Here is an 11,557-nt window from a genome sequence, read left to right as displayed (position 1 = left end):
GGGATGGGGCCTTGTTCTTTCGCCTCCCCCTGGCCGGAGCATTTCAGTGTTCCATTTAATTTTAGGATCTGTGAGAAGGCAGCAAGGAAAACTGTGAGCACTGTTTTGAAGTTAGGAAATTTTCATTATCTTTCTTCTGGAAGCATTACAGGATGACATTTAGAGGGAGATACTTTGAAGCCCAGGGGGTTGAGCATGTGACCTTCAAGAAGGGAGTAGAGGACTTCCCTGGTGGTGCAGTGGTTAAGAATCTGCCTGCCAGTGCAGGGGACACGGGTTCGAGCCCCGGTCTGGGAAGATCCCACATGCTGCGGAGCAACTAAGCCCGTGCGCCACAACTACTGAGCCTGCGCTCTAGAGCCCGCGAGCTGCAACTACTGAGCCCGCGCTCCACAACTACCGAAGCCCGTGCGCCTAGAGCCCGTGCTCCGCAACAAGAGAAGCCACTGCAATGAGAAGCCCGTGCATGACAACGAAGAGTAGCCCCCGCTCGCCACAACTAGAGAAAGCTCACGCACAGCAACGAAGACCCAGTGTAGCCAAAAATAAATAAATAAATTAATTAATTAAAAAGAAGGGAGTAGAAAGGCCAGTACCCAGGCAGTCGGGCTGGCCTGGCCCCTACATGTGCCTCGGAGCATCCGTCCATGCTGCTCCCTCTGCCAAGGATACCTCTTTTCCCCATAGTACTGCCTCTTGAAAATCCTATCATCTTCCAGCAGCTGCTCAGGAGGCAGTCAGGTGAGCAGGGAAATAGACACTGGCCCCAGACCCAGAGCCTCGGTGCGGCAAGAGAATGTGACCGGGCTCTATGGAGGCTTGGCATTCTGGTCCCTTTGTGAGCTTGGGTAAGACTCCCGCCTCTCTGGGCTTCGCTTTCCCCTTCTCTAAGTTCAGTTCAGTTCAACAGGTATTTATTAAGCATCTACTATGTATCAGGGAGGGTGTTTGGAGATTAAAGAGCATACGAACTAGTTCCATAGTTGTTACTTCTAATATTAGGACGTAGAGACATCTGTAGAAAGAGTGGGTGAGTGAGTGAATAAATGAGTACATGCCTTTCACCACCGGCTTGAGGTGGTTCTTCTTGCTGGGCCCTGCTGTGTGGTGGAGCCTGCTGCGTGCATGTCTGCCTTTCCCTCCACTTTCCTGCCCTGGAGGCAGCACCAGCTGCAGAGTTGGTAGGAGACAGACCGGAAGCAGCTACAGAGGCTACAGAATTTGGATTTTTGCTGAATGATTGGGCTCATGCAGTGCGACCAGCTGTTTGGATCTTTGTAGGTCACCAGGGGACCCAAAGGCATTATGATCATCCTTCACAGACCCTTGTATGTTCATCGAGATAAAATCCTCTTCCTACAAACCCCAGAGAACTACCGCTTCCTCATCTGTGCTGGGGTTTGTTACATCAACTCTGTTTGTGGTCCTCCTGCCACGGTCTGGGGCTCACAGAGCGTTTTGTTGCTGTTACCCGCAGATCTGATTCAGTATCCCACTGGCTTTGGCATTGGACTGATTCCATTCTCATTCTGGCCCTGCCAGGTGTGAGCTTTGTGACTTGGGCAAGTCACCTCGCCTGAGCTTCATTTTCTTCATCGCGAGGGAGAGAATGGGTGTAATACACTTACCCCAGGGTCTACAAGGAGCAAATCCTCCAGAAACGGGAGCTGTTGTCATTAGGAACTCTGTGTTATGACATTATTTGCTACTTCTGATTTCACTTGTCCATGAATCTAAGATTAGGGATTGAACTGGTTGGGGATGGGGAGGCATATCAGTTTTCTGTGGCCATCGTAACACGTTATGGTAAACGTGGAGGCTTAAAACAACAGAAATTTATTCTCTCACAGTTCTGGAGGCCACAGATCTGAAGACAAGGTGCTGGCAGGCACGTGCTCCTTCCGAAGTCTCTTGGGGAGATTCTGTTGCTTGCTTCTCCCAGCTTCCAGTGGCTCCAGGCGGTCCTTGGCTTGTGGCTGCATTAACCCCAATCTTGTCTCCATTTTCACAGGGCTACCTCCCCAGTGTCTCTCTGTGTGTTAGATCTCTCTCTGTTTTTCTCATATTTAAAGGACACTTGTCTGAAATTGAGTTATTTGTAGTGAGGTGGATGGACCTAGAGTCTGTCATACAGAGTGAAGTAAGTCAGAAAGAAAAATAAATATCGTATGCAAACGCATATATATGGAATCTAAAAAAAAAAATGGTTCTGAAGAACCTAGGGCCAGGACAGGAATAAAGATGCAGATGTAGAGAATGGACTTGAGGACACGGGGAGGGGGAAGTGTAAGCTGGGACGAAGTGAGAGAGTGGCATGGACATATATACACTACCAAATGTAAAATAGATAGCTAGTGGGAAGCAGCTACATAGCACAGGGAGATCAGCTCGGTGCTTTGTGACCACCTAGAGGGGTGGGATAAGGAGGGTGGGAGGGAGACGCAAAAGGGATGGGATATGGGGACACATGTATACATATAGCTGATTCACTTTGTTATACAGCAGCAACTAACACAACAAAGTAAAGCACTTATACTCCAATAAAGATGTCAAAAAAAATAAAAAAATAAAGGACACGTCATTAGTTTTAGGGCCCACCCTAAATCCAGAATGATCTCATCTTATCCTGGATTAGATCTGCAAAGACCCTTTCCCCAAATAAGGTCACATTTACAAGTTCCCAGAGTTAGGACATGGACATATCTTTGGGGAGCCACTACTGAACCCACCCCTGGAGGTAAGGAAAGGGAGGAATTGCTGTGAACCCATTTCTCTTACTTGCACATCATTCTAAGAAGGTCCAAAGCAGACCTCTCCCCTTGGCACTCACCATCCGGCCATGCAGAAGGTGACCTGCATGTACCTGTGATGCTCTGGGTGGGGCTTCAGTGCTATCCTTGCAAGTTCCAGGGAGATGAAAACCCTGGAGGCAGCAAGTGACAGATGGGGCTCAAGACCCCCTGTTTTTGTCACTGTAACAAAATATCAGGGACTGGGTGGCTTAAAGAATAGAAATTTATTTTCTCCAGTTCTGGAGGTTGGAAGTCCAAGATCAAGGTGCTGGCAAGGTTGGTTTCTTGACTTGCAGCTGGTCACCTCCTCTCTTTGTCCTCACGTGGCCTTTGTGTGCAGTCACTCCTGGTATCTCTTCCTCTGCCTATAAGGACACTAATCCTATCAGATCAGGGCCCCACTCTTATGACCTCATTTAACCTTAATTACCTTCTTAAAGGCCCCTTCTTCAAATACAGTCACACACTGAGGGTTAGGGCTCCAATACTGAATTTGAGGGGACACAATTCAGTCCATACCACCCCTTTGATTAGCTTCGCCAATGGAACCAACATCTAGATTGATCTGGCCTACAGGATGTTGGATTTCTTAGGTTATACATGGTTTTTCCCAGTGTTTTTGTTTGTTTGTTTGTTTTTTTAGTATTGGAGTATCGTTAATTTACAATGTTGTGTTAGTTTCAGTTGTATAGCAAAATGATTTAGTTATATATATTCATACATCTTCCCAGTTTTATTAATCAATACTGCCCATCAGAGGTTCTGCCATCTGTAGACATTTCATTAAGATCTTCATGGGTCTCTGCTTAATAATTCTACTAGAAGAGCCCCACACATTGAACACTGAAAGCAGTGCAGGGACCATGCTGGGCATTTATACACTATATGTTCAGGCCTTACTTCACCCTCCCCCTATCAGCGGGGATGATTATGTGTTCCATTTGATTGATGAGGAGCTTGAGGCTCAGAAAGGGGAGATCTCCCAGCTAGGAAGTGTCAGAGAGGCACCAGGAAACCACATCTATCTGACTCCAGGGGCTGTGTTTCTCCCCCTGCCCCTTTCCTTACCTCTGTTGGTTCAGAGAGGAACCTTGAACACCCAACTCGGGCGCTGTTACCCTTCCTTGTACTCCAAAAAAGGTCTGCTTTTCCCCATCCAGCAACTTCTTCATCTCTCTTTGGAAGGTTGCAGGCCTGGCCAGATAAATTGCTGTCTTCAGTAATCCAAAAGCCAGCTCCACGGGGACATCCACTGGCCCACGCAGCCTTCTCACTGCCTGCTATTACGTTCAGTACTTGAGGGAAAAACCTTCCCCACACGTAGCAACGGTTTCCAGGCCAAGCCGAGCTGAGGGCTTCCAAGTAGAGGGGTCATTTGGATATTGACCAGCATCTTCATAGGATGGAGGTGACCACCAGCCAGCCAAAGAGCTGGCCATGAAGAGTGAGTGTGTCTCTTTGCTGTGAAGCGGGGTTGACTTCAAGGATGCTCATTCTTTCCAGTGCGTGGGGCATTCTCATCACTGCCACTGGAAATCTAGATGCATTCGCCTTTTGTGAAGAGTGGCTTGTTTTCAGAGCAAAGATGAAGAGATCCAGCATGCAGCAGCCTCTCACACACGGTTATCCCCAGAAGCATCTGTTGCCAGAATGACAGAATGTGCTTCAGTTTGCTTTTGTTTTTGTTTGCATCCTCACTGGAAATGAGCGATTTTCAGTCATTGCGATCCCCTTTAGTTGAATTGTTGAGGCTGTCTCATTCTTTGCCGTCCTGAGGGGTTGGTCTGCATTTGGTCCAAATTATGTGACTGCCGACAGAGGCACTAAAAGTGCTTTAGCAGGCAGAGCAGGACAAGGTGGTGGGAATAACTCTCGTCTGGGGATGGAGAGCCAGGCTGCTTGGCTCTGCTTCCCAGGACCCGTGAGGCTGATGACACAGGCGAGCGTTTTCACCTCTCAGAGGTATGGTTGCCTCCGGCATAAAAGCAGAGTTAATAACTCATGTGCCTTTGTTCTTTCCAGGGCAAAGGACAGCAATCCTGGAAGCACAAAAGCAACTTTTTTTCCCCTTTTCCCTCCAAGAGGGAGGGCTGAGTGGACTCTTCAAATGAATTGGAAGTGAAGTGGGAGAATATGATGTTGATAACAGTTCATACTTTTGTCTGTGGAATATTGCATCTAAGTATTCTGTTTCTAGACCCATGATAGAACATCTGGGAGGTCAAATGCAAGCTATAGGAACATGGTCTTTCTTGAAAAAAAAAAACAAAAAACCCATCCACCCTGGACTGCTCGGCAAGTATGAGTGAGGCATTTTCCCATTTAATGCTGGTGATAACGGATGAGATAGAGCGACGAATGTTCCAGATGAGGAACGGAGGCTCGGGGAGAAGGGGCAGGTCCAGGATCTCACTGTAACTGGCTGCATCTGTGAGGTAGGGGCAGCTGAGCTCAGAGTACAGGACAGGGGTCTCCCAGGAGTGCCCAGAACACCAGGAGAGGGGGCTGAGCAGACAGGGCCAAGAAGGGATCCTGAGCCTCAGGTCAGGAGAGGAGGAGAGGCCATGATCGAGACTTGGGTCTTCAGTCCAGGGCCAAGTCAACGGGAACAGCTTTGCAAACTGGGTGTGGGGTGCACTGGGGCCAGAGGTTCAGGAAGGTGCTGTGAGTTGGGTGCATGGGTCAGCAGCCTGCTCCTGCCGGCCATGAGGGTGGGGGACAGGCCTGCCAGATGGAAGATTCTGGGTGTGAGAGGCACTCAGGCAGCACATGATGAAGCCTGGATTGACATTCCTGCACCAGGTCCACTTAAGACTCCGCTGAGGGCTGTGTGAACGCAGAGTCCCCATGGGGACAGCACTATTTTTAGCCAACACTGGGACGAAGGTCCATGATGAAAAGTGACCACTTCTTGTCTTGACCATCATTGCTGCTGTTCCGTCCCATGGGGCTGCCCACCCCTGCCCCCGTTCAGCCTTGTTCTCAGGACCCTACATCATGCCCTCACTTTCCTTGTCCTTTCGGAATCTCTCTCCTCCCCCTTCTCTCCCATGCTCTGTTCCTTCTTGTCCATTTCGTGCCCTTCCCTCCTCCAATGCCTTTGTCTTTGCTAGGAGCTGGGGATGCAAAGATGAACAGGGCAGAGCTCCAGCCAAGGCAGGAGACAGACTCTGAAACATGAATTCCGTGGAGAGAGTGACCAATGTGGAGTGAGCAGTTGGTGCAGGGCCCAGCCTGGGGAGCCAAGGGGGTATGCGGCCTTCCCTGGGAGCCCTGGCCCTGCCTCGGTTTTCGTATCTGTGCCCTGAGCCTACTGATACCAGCTGCTTCAGGGGGTGCCCAGGACCTAATTGGATGCCGCCTATAAATAGAGCCCTTAGCCCAGCACCTGAGCGGGACACATGCCCAGCCCGTGCTGGCTGCTCTGTCATCCCCATCATTGTTATTCTACCTGGGAAGGGAAAGAGATGGAGGCAGGAAAGACTTCAGGATTAATAAAGGTTTTAAACACTCATGCCTGAAGCCTTTACCAAGGGGACCACATACCACACGAAGGATGTCCAGGTGGAATTTAAAGAGGATGGGGTGAGGGAGCCCCGGGGGCCGCAAGAGAGGGGCTGAATCCCGGGATGGGGGCCGCAGGGCCGGATTAGCGGGGCTTTAGTGGGACAGTGCTCATTAACAGGGGCTGATCCCCAGCTTTTCTTCCCGTTGGAATGATGCTCCCAGTGTCCTCCCTGAGACAAAGATGTCACCGGATCAGGCTAATGAGGTTGATTGTGCCTTAAATTGGTGACGGCTCTCTTCATGGCTTAGGACACACACAGTTCTGTGGGTCACTTGGGAAGGGCTCCTAGGTTTTAAAGACAGTGAATTTATATCAGAAAGTGGTGAGGGACTTAAAATCTGTATCCATATCTATTTCATATCTCTCTTTATCATATCTCTATCTGTATATCTATATCTCTCTATGCAGGCTTACGGAGAGATATCTTGGTTTTCGTTCCAGGCCACCACAGTAGACTGAATATCACAGTAAAGGGAGTCACGTGAGTTTTTTGGTTTCCCAGTATGTTTACACTATACTATAGTCTATTAAGCGTGCAATAGCATTATGTCTGTCTCAACTTTCCACATGCCTTCCTTACAAAGCTTAATCATTTCTAGCTTTTGATTTAAAGTAAGAAACATGCGACTCTTCTGTCACTTGAACACTTAAAGGGTAACCATTGTAGGGTTATTAATTGGCCTAATTTCAAGACTGTTGTATCTCAGAGAACAGGGAGACTCGAGGAGAAGGAGGGAGATGGGGGAATAGCTGGTTGGTGGAGCAGTCAGAACACACGCATCATTTACTGGTCAAGTTTACCGTCTTCTGTGGGCACAGTTCTTGGTGCCCCCAAACAATTACAATAGTAACATGAAAGATCACTGACCACAGTCACCATCACAAATATAATAATAGTGAAAATGTTTGAAGTACTACGAGAATTGCCAAAATGTGGCACAGAGCTGTGAAGTGAGAAAATGCTGTTGGAAAAATGGCACCAATAGACCTGCTCAATGCAGGGTTGCCACAGTTAAACCAGGTGTGCCTGTATCCCTATCTCTATCTCTATATGCAAATCTGTCCCATAGGGAAACACAAGTATTCATTCATTTCTATTTTTTTTCTTTCTTTTTTTAGGATTCCATAAACGATTCATGCCCGTGTAAAATTTTAAACTATACAGGACGGTGTAAGTAAGGAGTGAAAATCTTCCCTTCCTCTTTTAAAAAAATTTTTATTGGAGTATAGTTGGTTTACAATACTGTGTTAGTTTCAGGTGTACAGCATAGTGATTCAGTTATACATATACATATATTCATTCTTTTTCAGATTCCTTTCCCATATAGGTTATTATACAATATAGAGTTCCCTGTGCAGAGTCCTTGTTTGTTATCTATTTTATATATAGTAGTGTGTGTATGTTAATCCCGAGTTCCTAATTTATCCCTCCCCGTCATGTTTCCCCTCTGGTAAGTTTTTTTTTTGAAATCTGTGAGTCTGTTTCTGTTTTGAAAATAAGTTCATTTATATCATTTTTTTAAAAATTAGATTCCACATGTGAGTGATATCATATGATATTTGTCTTTCTCTGTCTGACTTACTTAGTATGATCATCTCTAGGTCCATCCATGTTGCTACAGATAGCATTATTTCATTCTTTTTTTTATGGCTGAGTAATATTCCATTGTATATATGTACCACATCTTCTTTACCCATTCCTCTGTTGGTGGACACTTAGGTTGCTTCCATGACCTGGCTACTGTAAATAGTGCTGCAACGAACATTGGGGTGCGTGTATCTTTTTGCATTATCGTTTTCTCTGGATATATGCCCAGGAGCGGGATTGCTGTATCATATGGTAGTTCTATTTTTAGTTTTTTAAGGCACATTTAATGCTTTTCTTGAGGGAGAAACACTGTTTAAAGTTTGGAAGTCCCAGGCCATCTCTCTCTCTCTCTCTCTCTGAACGGGTGTGTGTTTTCATTAAACAATGCATCGTGAACAACTCATGAACTTCTCCATGTGTCATGTACATCAGTCTCCTGCTCTCAGTGGGAACCAGTGTGCCTGATTTCTTGACCCGTCTCCTTATTGCTACTTAGGAAGCCATCTCTGACCTTTAACTGTCACAGCTGACACTCAGAGACCACTGTGCAAGGCTCCTACTTGCCCTTTCCCCTGGGGGACAGGATCCCGCAGGAGGAGTTGCTAGCTAGTCACACTGCCCCCCTGCAGGTGTCTGTCTTAGCTGTGCCAGGCTGAGAGGTGGGGGTGACGACAGCCTGGCACAGCCTGTCTCTCGCTAATAGAGAGGTTGGCATGTTTTTTACTGCTTGTTGGCATTTCTTCTCTCTTACGTGAATTGCCTGTTCGTACCCTTCCCCATTTTTTGATGGGACAGTTGGCCCTTTACTGTCAGAGCTTTAAGCCAGTCAGGGCAACCTCTGGCCTTTATGTGTGTTCCAAATATTTTCTCTCAAGCTGTCATTTGTATTTCCACTTTATCTGTGGTCTTTTGCTGTATAGAACATTTAATCTTTATGGAGTAAAATTTGTGAATCTATTTCTCAAAGGCTTCCAGATTCTGTCTTGCTTAGAAAGGCCTGCTCTACTCCTAGATTATGACACTAGTTGTCTGTACTTTTTTCTAGTACTTTTATAGCTTGATTGATTGCATGTCGGTCTTTAATCCATCTGGAATTTATTTTAGGGTAATGTAAGAGTTTAATTTTACATTTTTCAAAGTGATGGTCAGTTGTTTCAATGCTATTTACTATATAATCAATCGCCTCCCACCACTGATTTGTAATATAGCATTATCTCTATTTTTCTGTGACATCCTATCCCTATCTATCTATCTATCTATCTATCTATCTATCTATCTATCTATCTATCATCTCCCCCTTGGTTGTGTTCCATTGGTTCATTTGTCTGTTACCATGTTGTGTAACTAGCCTAGTTTTATGGTACCTCTTAATATCTGATGGGGTAAGATCTTGTTCTCCTCCGTTAGTTTTTTTCCCTCCATAAATTTAGCAGCTAATTTTGTTTTGCCATTTAATTTTTAAATCCCAGAGAAGTAAATATCTGTTGGTATTTTGATTGGAATCACACTGAACTTTATAGATTAATTTTCAGAGAATGCATTTTTACAATATTGAGTATCACCATCCAGGAATATGGGTGTATCAGTTACCTCTTGCTGTGTAACAAAGCATCCTGAAACTCAGTGGGCTTAAAACACATCTATTTATTATTGGTCACAAGTCCATAAGTTGGCTGGACATGGCAAATCTGGGCTGGGCTTGGCTGGATAGCTCCCCTTCAAGTTACAGATACATCTGGTTGGGCTTAGCTCCTCACTGAAGTTGGGGCTTAGGTCGGTTCCCTTTTTATTCCTTTTGGGCATCAGGTCTGGGATAAGCTTCTTTCATGGCAATGGAAGAGATGCAGGAAAGCAAGCAGAAGTCTCTTAAGACCTAGGCTCCAAATTGCACACTGTTACTTCTGCTTACATGCTGTTGGCCAAAGCAAGTCACATGGTTTAGCCTAGAATCAAGGGATGGAGAAATACACTCCCTCCCACAGGGAGGCCAAGGTAAGGAATGGATTCAGACAGAGATGAAGAATTGGGGCCAGTAATGCAGTTGACCTCAGGGTATACCTTGTATTTAGCTAGTTCTTCTTTTTTGTGTTTTAGTAAAGTTTTATGGTGTTTTGCATATAAATTGCACAATGCTCATTAGGTTTATTCCTAGGTATTTTACAGTTCTCATTGTGTTAGTGAGATCTTTTTTCCATTACACATTACAATCGTTTTTTATTGGCATACAGAGAAATAATTGACTTTTGGTTTTTTATATCATATCCAACCACTTTATCAAACTCTTACTGGTTCAGCATGACATTCAGTGGATTTACTAGGTGGATAATCTTATTATCTGAAGCTATAATAATTTTGCCTGTTCTTTTCCTATATTCGTTTCTCTTATTTCTTTTCCTTACCTTATTGCGTGCACCAAGTCCTCTAGAAAATAATGAATGTAATGGTGTTGGTGGCAAGCATCCTTGTTTTCTTCTTTAAAGGGATTGCTTCTGGGTTCCACTGACAAATATTATATTTGCTATTGGTTGTTCCATGACAAATAATGGTAAATACTTGAAGATAGGCCTCCTTCTAGAAAATTAAAAAGTTTCAAAGTCAGTGTGAGGAAGGTACATCCATGCAGTAACAAATTGTTAGTTTGCAATCTTTTGGCTGCAAGAAACAGATATCATCTCAACCTACCTTAATTTAAAAAAAAAACCAAAATGGCACTTATAAGGATGTAGGGCAGGAACACAGGTAAGCTTTTTTTTTTTTTTTTTTTAATATGGAATGCTTCACAAGTTTTCATGTCATCCTTGCGCAGGGGCCATGCTAATCTTCTCTGTATTGTTCCACTTTTAGTATATGTGCTGCCAAAGTGAGCACAGAGCTAAGCTTGATGAAGGCCTTAGAAGGTCACTCAGATTCTCCCTTCATCTCTCATCTCCATTCCTTTTTGTGTCTCTGCATTATTTTTATGTGCCTGCAGACCTACTTTCTCTGTTCCCCATGTCATAGGGCAAACCGTGATTACCAGCCACATGAACAAGGTCTCATTCCTTCTTTCTCTGTCTCTCATCACTCTTTCTTTCTATTTCTCTATGACTCAACTCCAGATTCTAAGGGAAGGAACTCTGATCAGCCCTAAATGAGTTGGATGTGCTCCCTGTTCCCCCCCAAAAATCCATGGTCAGGGCACAGAAATGCTTCATTCTACATGGTTAAGAGCATCCCCCCTCTGGATCTGGGGAGGTAAGGGGAGGTTGTTTTGGATGGACAGACATTCCATAGATGTCACTTGTACAGAGAGTGCCCCCAACACAGTGGTAGGAGTACTGGATTTAGAGCTGAGAGACTTCAAGCCAGATCCTGACTCTGCTTTGGACTCTCTCTTTGACCTTGGAAACGTCAACAGCCCCCAGCCCTCAGCTTCCCTATTTTTTCCAGCTTTATTGGCAAATAAAAATTGTAACTATATTTAATGTGTACAATGTAATATTTTGATACACAAATATGTTGTAAAATAATTACCACAATCAAGCGAATTAATACATCCATCACCTCACATTGTTAACTTTTTTTTTTTTTTTTTGGTGTGGCGAGAACATATATGATCTACTCTCTTAG

General features: G+C 45.1%; 1 non-coding gene across 1 annotated transcript; it reads right to left on the bottom strand.

Annotated features, from left to right (window-relative positions):
- Nucleotides 1-10,709: 10,709 nt before the first annotated feature.
- LOC133085845 (U6 spliceosomal RNA) lies at nt 10,710-10,816 on the bottom strand. The gene has a single exon (XR_009699640.1). It is a non-coding gene; the product is annotated as a U6 spliceosomal RNA (small nuclear RNA).
- Nucleotides 10,817-11,557: the final 741 nt, after the last annotated feature.

The sequence above is a fragment of the Eubalaena glacialis genome, chromosome 2 (genome assembly GCF_028564815.1).
Source record: "Eubalaena glacialis isolate mEubGla1 chromosome 2, mEubGla1.1.hap2.+ XY, whole genome shotgun sequence".
NCBI classification, from domain to species: Eukaryota; Metazoa; Chordata; class Mammalia; order Artiodactyla; family Balaenidae; genus Eubalaena; species Eubalaena glacialis.
The sequence above is the reverse complement of the archived record's forward strand: the minus strand, read 5'-3'. Positions and strand labels throughout refer to the sequence as shown.